Below are 8,127 nucleotides of genomic sequence, written 5' to 3' on the forward strand. Positions count from 1 at the left end.
GCACCATGCCAGCCAGGCCCCACAGGGGCCTCCCTACCCTGGTTTTTGTTCAACCTGGCTTGGCGGGCAAGGTGGGGGCAGGAATGCGTGGGCCTACCGCCCCTTGCCTGCGTCACCAGAGCTGCCTCCCTCTCGTCCTATCGGAGCCCAGGGGACACACCTGTTGGGGGCCAGGAGCAGAGATTGGAGGGGGGGAACAGACACCTGCAGGGGGGTGAGGAGCTACATGTAAGGCGAGCTCAGGCCGAACTGTCCTTCCCCTTCCTGGCTGCGAGCTGTTTCTTTCCTCCCCATTGTCCCTGGATTGTCGGCCTGTGCCAGTCCGCCGTGCACCCTAGTTTTCTTTGTGTTTGAGACTCACCTGAAGGGGAGACAGTCATTCTTCCCTGTGACTCCCCAGCTACAACGCCTGAGGCTGAATCCTGGCCGAGGGAAAGTTTGGGTTGACGCCAAAGCTGGGCGCCCAGCTCTATCCAACACGGCTGACAGGTATATGGGGATGGTAAATGCCTAGGCCTCTCTATATCCTTTATAAACTTCGGTTTACTTCCCACCTGGAGGGTCCTAGGCACAGGCACAGTGCTACCTCAATACTGGGGGTGGAGCGGCTTGCAGCTCTGCTCAGCAGCGGAGGATCCTGTCAGGAACCTGTTGGGGCAGGTAGGGGCGGCAGGCGGGAGGCCAGACAGGCCCCAGAATACCACTCTGTAGGGAGAGGTTGGAGGGCCCCTAAGTGACATGGGAAGGATGAATGGTGGTGACAGACCTGCGGCTCGCAGATCAGCCTCTGGCTAGTGAGTTTCTGTGAATCGGTGGATGCAGAACAGAGCAGGCTTCCTTTCCAAAGAAGAAAGTGTCTCCTTCAACCATGCCACAGCCGGGATTCAGATGTGGAGCCATCTTGGGCTAGGCTTGGGCACCTCCAGGGGTCCACAGGCTGCATCTTTATACCAGGTGGGTTCAAGCACCTGGGGGGCAGAAAGCAGACTCCTGCCATTCCTGGAAATAGATCCTTCTGGAATGTTCTTTCATAAAGCAGCCACTGCTGTTCCTGAGATACTTTTTCCACCATGGTAGGCTGCCGCCTCAGAGGTGGGTACAGAGAAGGGTGCGGCTCGCGGGTATGAGAACCTCATCTCTGTTGTTGGGTTTCTGTGTCGGGAAGAGCTTGCTTTTGCCAGCAGCCATGACCCGTGGTAAGAGGTTGACTGAGACATTTAGGTCGGTGGCGATGTAAGATCAGAATTGGTCACTCTTGAACTCAGCTTTTTCTCGCTTGTTCATTTCTGAAGTGCCAAACAAAGCCGGGACCGAACAGGTTTTTCAAACCATTACTCAGGATCAAGGCCAAAGTCCATTTTTTAAAAAAAAAAAAAAATTTTTTTTTTACTTTAATGCCAAATAATAGCACGGCAGCCATGAATAGCCCATATAGGCGCCTGGTTTGAGGAACATTTAGCCTGTGCTATGGCATCCAGGCATGCTCAGCTTTGAGTTTGCACCCAGACGGCCAGCTCTCTGAGTTTAAACTTAGGAGCTGATAATGTTGAAGGGAAGTAAGGTTAATTTTCTTTAGGCATAATGTCGAGTATGTTGTTTTAACTGTTCTTGAACAAAATCCATAGAATGTAAGAGTATTTTGATTAATATGTGGTGAACATTTTAAGCCTTTTTTATTTTGATTAATATGTGGTGAACATTGTAAGCCTTTTTTATTTTGATTAGTATGTGGTGAACATTTTAAGCCTTTTTTATTTTGATTAGTATGTGGTGAACATTTAAGCCTTTTTTAGGCTGAGCATCCGGAAAAGCAGCACAGCTTTGTTTTGTTTTTCTGGTAACCCAGATAAAAACGTCGGACCAATTGGCAGATTGTTGAATTAAGCAAAATGTTTTGCATTTATGAAAATGCAAATGAGCCATAAAATATGGATGGAGTCCTTTGTTAATTTTCAGGCACCTTGGTAATTTGCAAATACTTTATTTGCAAAATCAGTTTCTCAGGATGTTCTTAGTGTGCTTAGGATCAGGTAAATGGCCTAGGAAGTTTTCCACTGCAGGAACTTGGCACTCAGAGGCGCAGCGGACTTGAAAGGTGTGCTATACAACTGGGAAGGCTGGGGACAAGGCTGACCGCTGTGTGGACGAAATGGCGGCTTTGCCTTGAAGACACGTAGTTCCAACCGACGCTAAGAAGTAGCCTGAGTGTAGCCAAGAGGAGCCGTTCCTGCCCCCGCCCCCCACAGCTACTGGCGTCTAGGTTTGGCTGATCTGCTGTAGGAGAGGTTGAATTTCAGAGCTTTGTTCTCTGGCCTCACCATTGATAAGGCCCGTTGGGCGAGTTTAACCAGAGACTCGCTTTTTCACACTGGGATTGCATTCCTCTGCCACAAAATCCTCAAACTTCTCTGTACTTGAGTGCAGGTGGGGACAAAGGCAACCAGGAAAGGGGGTGGGGATGTTGCTGCAGAGGAGGCTTGGTGGCCCTGGGCTTCTTGATCCATTTCTCAATTTTCCTAAACTGAGCCTAGTGATGCTGATAACTAACTAGCTGTGGGGAACATGATCTGAACCCACTTCCCAGTTACAGCTGACCAGCTGGGGTACCACACAGGGCTCGAAATAGAACCTCTGTTTTAGCTTTTCATTTCTTGACTTGTGGGCTACAGTTCTGTCCTATTCTTGACTATCCCTTAGGACCCCTGTGTTGAATAAAAAACAGGGTAAGCAGGGTCTCCCCAACACTCAGTGGTGCTTTGATACCAGGACACCCATTCCCAACTCATGACTTTTAGCCTGTTCAGCGTTAAGTTTCGCTGGATGCTCTGCGTTTGGGTGATGTCTCTCTCTCTCACACACACACACACACATGCACACCCCACTGCTGTCTGGGCACCTGTCTCTGTACCTCTCAACCTGCTAGGCAAGAATAGGATTCAGTACACAGAGGGTGACCTGTCCATTTGGCTTATGGCCTGGCCAGCTTCATACTTGGCAGGGTCCCCTAGCCTTTCATGTTCCCTGAAATGTGTTCCCTCTGAGTAGTCAAAGACACGGGGGCACCAGTGTCTTTTCCCAGCGTCTTGACCAAACGGAAAAAGGCAACACCCTTGACTCTCACCCTCATCCAGCTCCCACTCTCTTTGTGACTCAGCAGCCACAGAGCAAACTGAAATCCACTTAGTTCTCAAACAGATCCCCAAAGCTCAAGAAAAGAAAAGAAGAGAAGAAGAACAAAAGAAGAGAAGAAGAAAAGAAAGAAAAGAAAGAAAGGAAGAAAAGAAGAAAGCAAGAAGAAAGAAGAAAGAAAGGAAAAGGAAGAAAGAAAGAAGAAAGGAAGAAAGAGAAAAGAAAGAAGAAAGAAAGAAGAAAGGAAAGAAAAAGAAAGAAAGAAAGGAAGGAAGGAAGGAAGGAAGGAAGGAAGAAAGAAAGAAAAAAAGAAAGAAAGGAAAAATAAATCCTTCTTGCAACACTGATTTTTTTATGGGTCTGATAGGATGGAGCTAAAAAAAGCTCAGGAAAGGGGAAGCGTATCTGGGGGGTGTTTGAGAGCACAGGAAGCCTGGAAGTATGATAGATACTTAGGACAGTTATCAAGAAGGCTTCTGCAGTCTTCCCAACCCCATCTGTTAGGCCTGTGCTTGGGTCAGATCCTTTGAGAAATGTTGACTTTGGGGAGAGAGCTGGAGAACCAGCAGCTGCCTGGAGGCAGTGAGGCCTTTGTTGTGATCCAAGGAATCAGTTCAGGGCCTGAGTCACCTGTATGGCCTCTGTGATGGAAGATGCCAGAAAAATGTGAGAAGCTGCTTTGGCAGGCTCTCCAAACTCAGGAAATACTTGTGTAAAGACCGAGATGGGATGCAGGGAGGCATGGACTGGATCTCTTTCAATCCCGAGAGTCCCTAGGGCAGATGCTCAGTCTCCTGGCTCTAAATGGGGATTACAGACTTAGTCCTTAGCAACAGGAGGGTCAAAGAACACACCTATTCTAAACACCCCTACGCAGCTTGGCACTGCAGGCCTGTGGGTGTGATCGTTGTATTTCTGTTGGTGACTGCTGTTCCCATGTGCTTAAAATGTCAGACCCCAGACCATCAGACAACAAATACCACCATCTGGTCCCTCATCCCAGTACCCTTCTTGGGCCCTGAGAAAGGCTGGACAGGAAAGTAAACAATGTCCTGGAGACAGAGGCCAATTGTCCAGTAGCTGAACCTCAAAATACACTGTGGACCCTGATGGGACTGGTCCTGATGTTTAGGCTATTCTCTGGTGGGTATACTTAGATGGAGAGCCCATCCATGACCTGATCCCAACACGGCCCTTGGTCACATGGAACTCTAGCCTGCCTCCCAGATCTGTGGGGGTGTCAGCCTCTGGAAGAGACTCTTTGGCCCTCCCAAGTTCTCACCTTGGCTCCAAGCTAGTCCACTGTAGGCCACCATTTGTGGCCGAGGCAGACAGAGGCCCCAGGGTTCATGAGACCCATTCTAACTGTTTTCCACCACATTTCTCAGAGATGACTTGATTCTACTTCATGCTGTTTGGAGTTGTAAGGTGCTACAGGGTCAGCCCCTCTCTGACCTCTAGAACAAAGGGCTTCCTACTGTTGTCCTGGGGGGCGGGGGCCTGCCCATGGAATCTAGTCCTCTTCAACTCCCTGCCAGGCGGCCTCCATATCCAACTTGGGCAGCCGTGGCCATCTTACTGGGCAGCATTGGATAGTGTCTGATCTCTAATACTGCCTGGTAATGATGGCGGCGGAGCCCTGCATGCAGCAGTGGGGCCGCCTCCTGATCCCAGCCCTCGGGGGCTCTAGTTCCACACCTCATCTACCCTGTCCTGAGATGAGGGGTTCACTACCATTGCCCTGGAGGTGCCGCCTCCCAGTGCTCTGGGGGCGAGGACACTCAGGTACCAGGGTACTGCCTACAACACCCCCAGGCAGGTGTGCTGCACCACACTAGCAGGTGTGGGCTGGGTTAGAACTGTAACAAAGCTCTAACTAAAGCCCAACCTGGGCTCAGAGGGCCTCATGCCAAATTTTGCCTCACCTAGATCTGAGAGATGTGTGCTGACCCCTAGTGGGGCTACTCCAGGCCTAGGATGCCTTCCCTTCCTGCATCAAGTGGGCACTGACCTACAGACCAACAGCACCTCTATCATAGGTATCGGCCCAATGTGTACAGTCCCCTTGCTTTGGATGAACCAGACAGTAGAGTCTAGGTCAGCTCTCTCTTGCTGGCCTGTCCCAATGCGAATATAATGCCTAGTTGTTCACCGGCACCAGGGCTCTACTGGTCCTCCCTTGAGGGTGGAAACCACCAAATCCTACTCTACTCTGTGTCTTCCTGCCAAAGCTACCTGGGCCTATGTGGGCATCTTACAGGACACGTGGCTGGATTTTTTGGCTTGACCTCTAACATACTGTCATGGTAACGATGTTCAAAGATGACCCACCACTCGCCGAAGACAGTCTGATGATGCTCTTGCCCTAGCTCCTGGACTACAGATAGGGCCAAGGCTAAGGATGTGCTGGGCTTGCAATGGGCCTGGCTCAGCTCTACAGCTCAGCAGTCAGTGGAGGCTGGGCTCATGCCCCAGTGGGAATCCTGTCTATTACTTGGGGCAAGGACTGGTTTCTCCATTGCCAGGGGGTACTGGGGTAGAGGGTAGCATTGTCACTTATTCCTAGAGCAGCTATGCCCATCTTTGCCAACTCCTCTGTTGTCTAGATTTTGGGGTTCATTGATTCCTAGAGATTGTTGGGGTTGGTCAGGATGCTGGGCAAAACAAGGAGGTACGGTGGACGGCACTGTTTGCATAAGGATCAACCGTGCTTTTGGGACTAGTGGCAAGGGCGGGCTCAGGAAACCTGAGCCTTGCACACAGCATTGTGATGTCCAACCAGCTGGTTCCTAATTAAGGACAAGGAATCTCCATTCCTTCCCAGTGGCTGTCCAGAAGAGGAACTTTGCTCCCAAACTCGAATCCAGGATTACTTCTTATCTTTCTTTATTTGAAGCCAGAGTACAGGGACAGGGAACCCCACCCAGCATGAGACCAGGTGCCTCTCCCTGGGGAGGGGGTGGGGGTGGGGGGGTCTGTTCCTGGCCTCAATGTTACTCATTAACCTGAGCCATTCAGAGCACCAAAGAGGTGCTGTGATGAGCATTTGCCAAGTAAGAACAAGAAGTGAACAGATGACTCTCCTGGTTCACCCACAGATTTACACACTGGGGGACCAGGCGCTGGGCTGAGGCCTGGTAAGAAAGTCCTCAGAGTAATCCCAGGTCCTAGGAGGACCCAGCCACCCCCATAAATAGCCCTTGGATCAGCTCTGCAGAAAGATGAGGGAGGAGAGCAGTCAGGGACCGCACCCCACCCTACCTTCCCTTCGCAGGTACTGGATCAGAACTAACAGCCCAGATGGGGAGGTCCTTGCACAGTTCACTGCCTGCTGATGGATGTCTTACCAGACATGGTTAGATCTGGATGCCTCTGTCTAATACTGTCTGGTAATGCCGTCCATCCATGGCCTTATCGCCGCTGGAGACGACGTCCTCACCTCCTCAAGGCCACTGGAAAGAGAGCAAGGCCTAAGTACAATAGCACAACTGTCCAGGGCTGGGGCCATCACGCCCTTATCCAAAGAGACCACAGTCTGAGCCTACAGGCCCCCTGGGCCTGACTACCTCCCTCCGACCCAGCCACAGAAGATGTTGTATAACAAGGATGTGAGGCCCTGAGGCCTCTCTGTCTGTTCCTTTCAGGAGCAGTCAGTGTAGCCCTCACAGTGCCTGTGGCCCCCGTAGCCCACTGGGCGTCACACCGAGACACCTCAAGCTGTAGTCAGCCAGCTCCTGCAGATTCTGCAGTACCTGTACGGTCAACACTGGCGTGCAGCCAGAGAAGGCCCAAAGCCTTGGTCCTCAGTTCCCTCCCTGATGTCTCAGGTCACGGGGCCAAGGAGAACAGAAATGACTCTGATCACTGTGCCGAAATCCAGAGTGGAGAATAGGGCATATGGGTTTCAGGGATGGAGGTACTGCCCAGGTACCAGACCAGGTGAACATGACCCAGTCCAGGAATGTGCGGAAGGCTGTAGAGTCCTGCATTGCCATCTGTTCATGAGCCCTCTCTCTGCAGGCCACCTCCAGTTTTTAGGATCAGAGAGCCACCCTTCAACCTAACGCTGGATGCTGAAGACCCTGCTCCCCTAGCCCTGAGAATTTTCAAAAAGGCCTCTTTCTAAAACTGCACTTCAGAATAATCCCCAACTCTTACATCATTTATTGTATGAGCAGCATGTATTTTGCTGTGATAAGAACTAGAACTGGCCAGGTGGTGGTGGCACATGCCTTTAATCCCAACACTTGGAAGGCAGAGGCAGGAGGATCTCTGAGTTCGAGGCTAGACTGCTCTACAAAATAACTTCCAGGACAGTCAGTACTATTGTACAAAGAAACCCTGTCTCAAAAAAAAAAAAAAAAGAGCTAGAACTGAACCTCTTCTCTTCTCAGACCCCTCATAACCGTCATTTACCTCTGCGCCTCGACTCATGCAAACCTGAAGTTGGTCAATACAGCCTGAGTCCAGCACAGCCAAGTCCTGCCTCACCTACTGCCCCTCTAGAAAGGACCCAACATGTTCTTCCAGGGTTCTTAGTACTGGTCAGGCCATTCCCTCCAGAGAACCATTATATGAAAATTGAACTTTACCTCCTACAGAAGCTTGCTGTGCCCCAAGTGAGTAACTGGACCCTGCATTGAAGGTTGTTTTCTATGTGGCTGAGGGGTTGTCTGTCCATTGTGCTCCCTGTGATGGACAGTCCTCCTTATTGTCCTCTCTTTAAGCATTGTAAACAAAGGCAGTAAAAAAAAACTATAAGACAATAAATTTTATGCTTTGTAAAATTATATTTGATCATCTCATTTTAACCCTACAAAACATTGACAAGCAGCTTTGCAAAGGACCAGGCTGAGGAAACAGGGATTCCAATGGTCTGTGCTCCCACCAGAGAGAAGGCCTGCAGAAGTGAGATATAGAGCTCACTATACCCCACCATACACAAGCTGGCTCTGGTATGCAATCTATATGCCACAAAATACACCAAGTCAAGTGATC

Source organism: Arvicola amphibius, chromosome 6 (genome assembly GCF_903992535.2).
Source record: "Arvicola amphibius chromosome 6, mArvAmp1.2, whole genome shotgun sequence".
NCBI lineage: Eukaryota > Metazoa > Chordata > Mammalia > Rodentia > Cricetidae > Arvicola > Arvicola amphibius.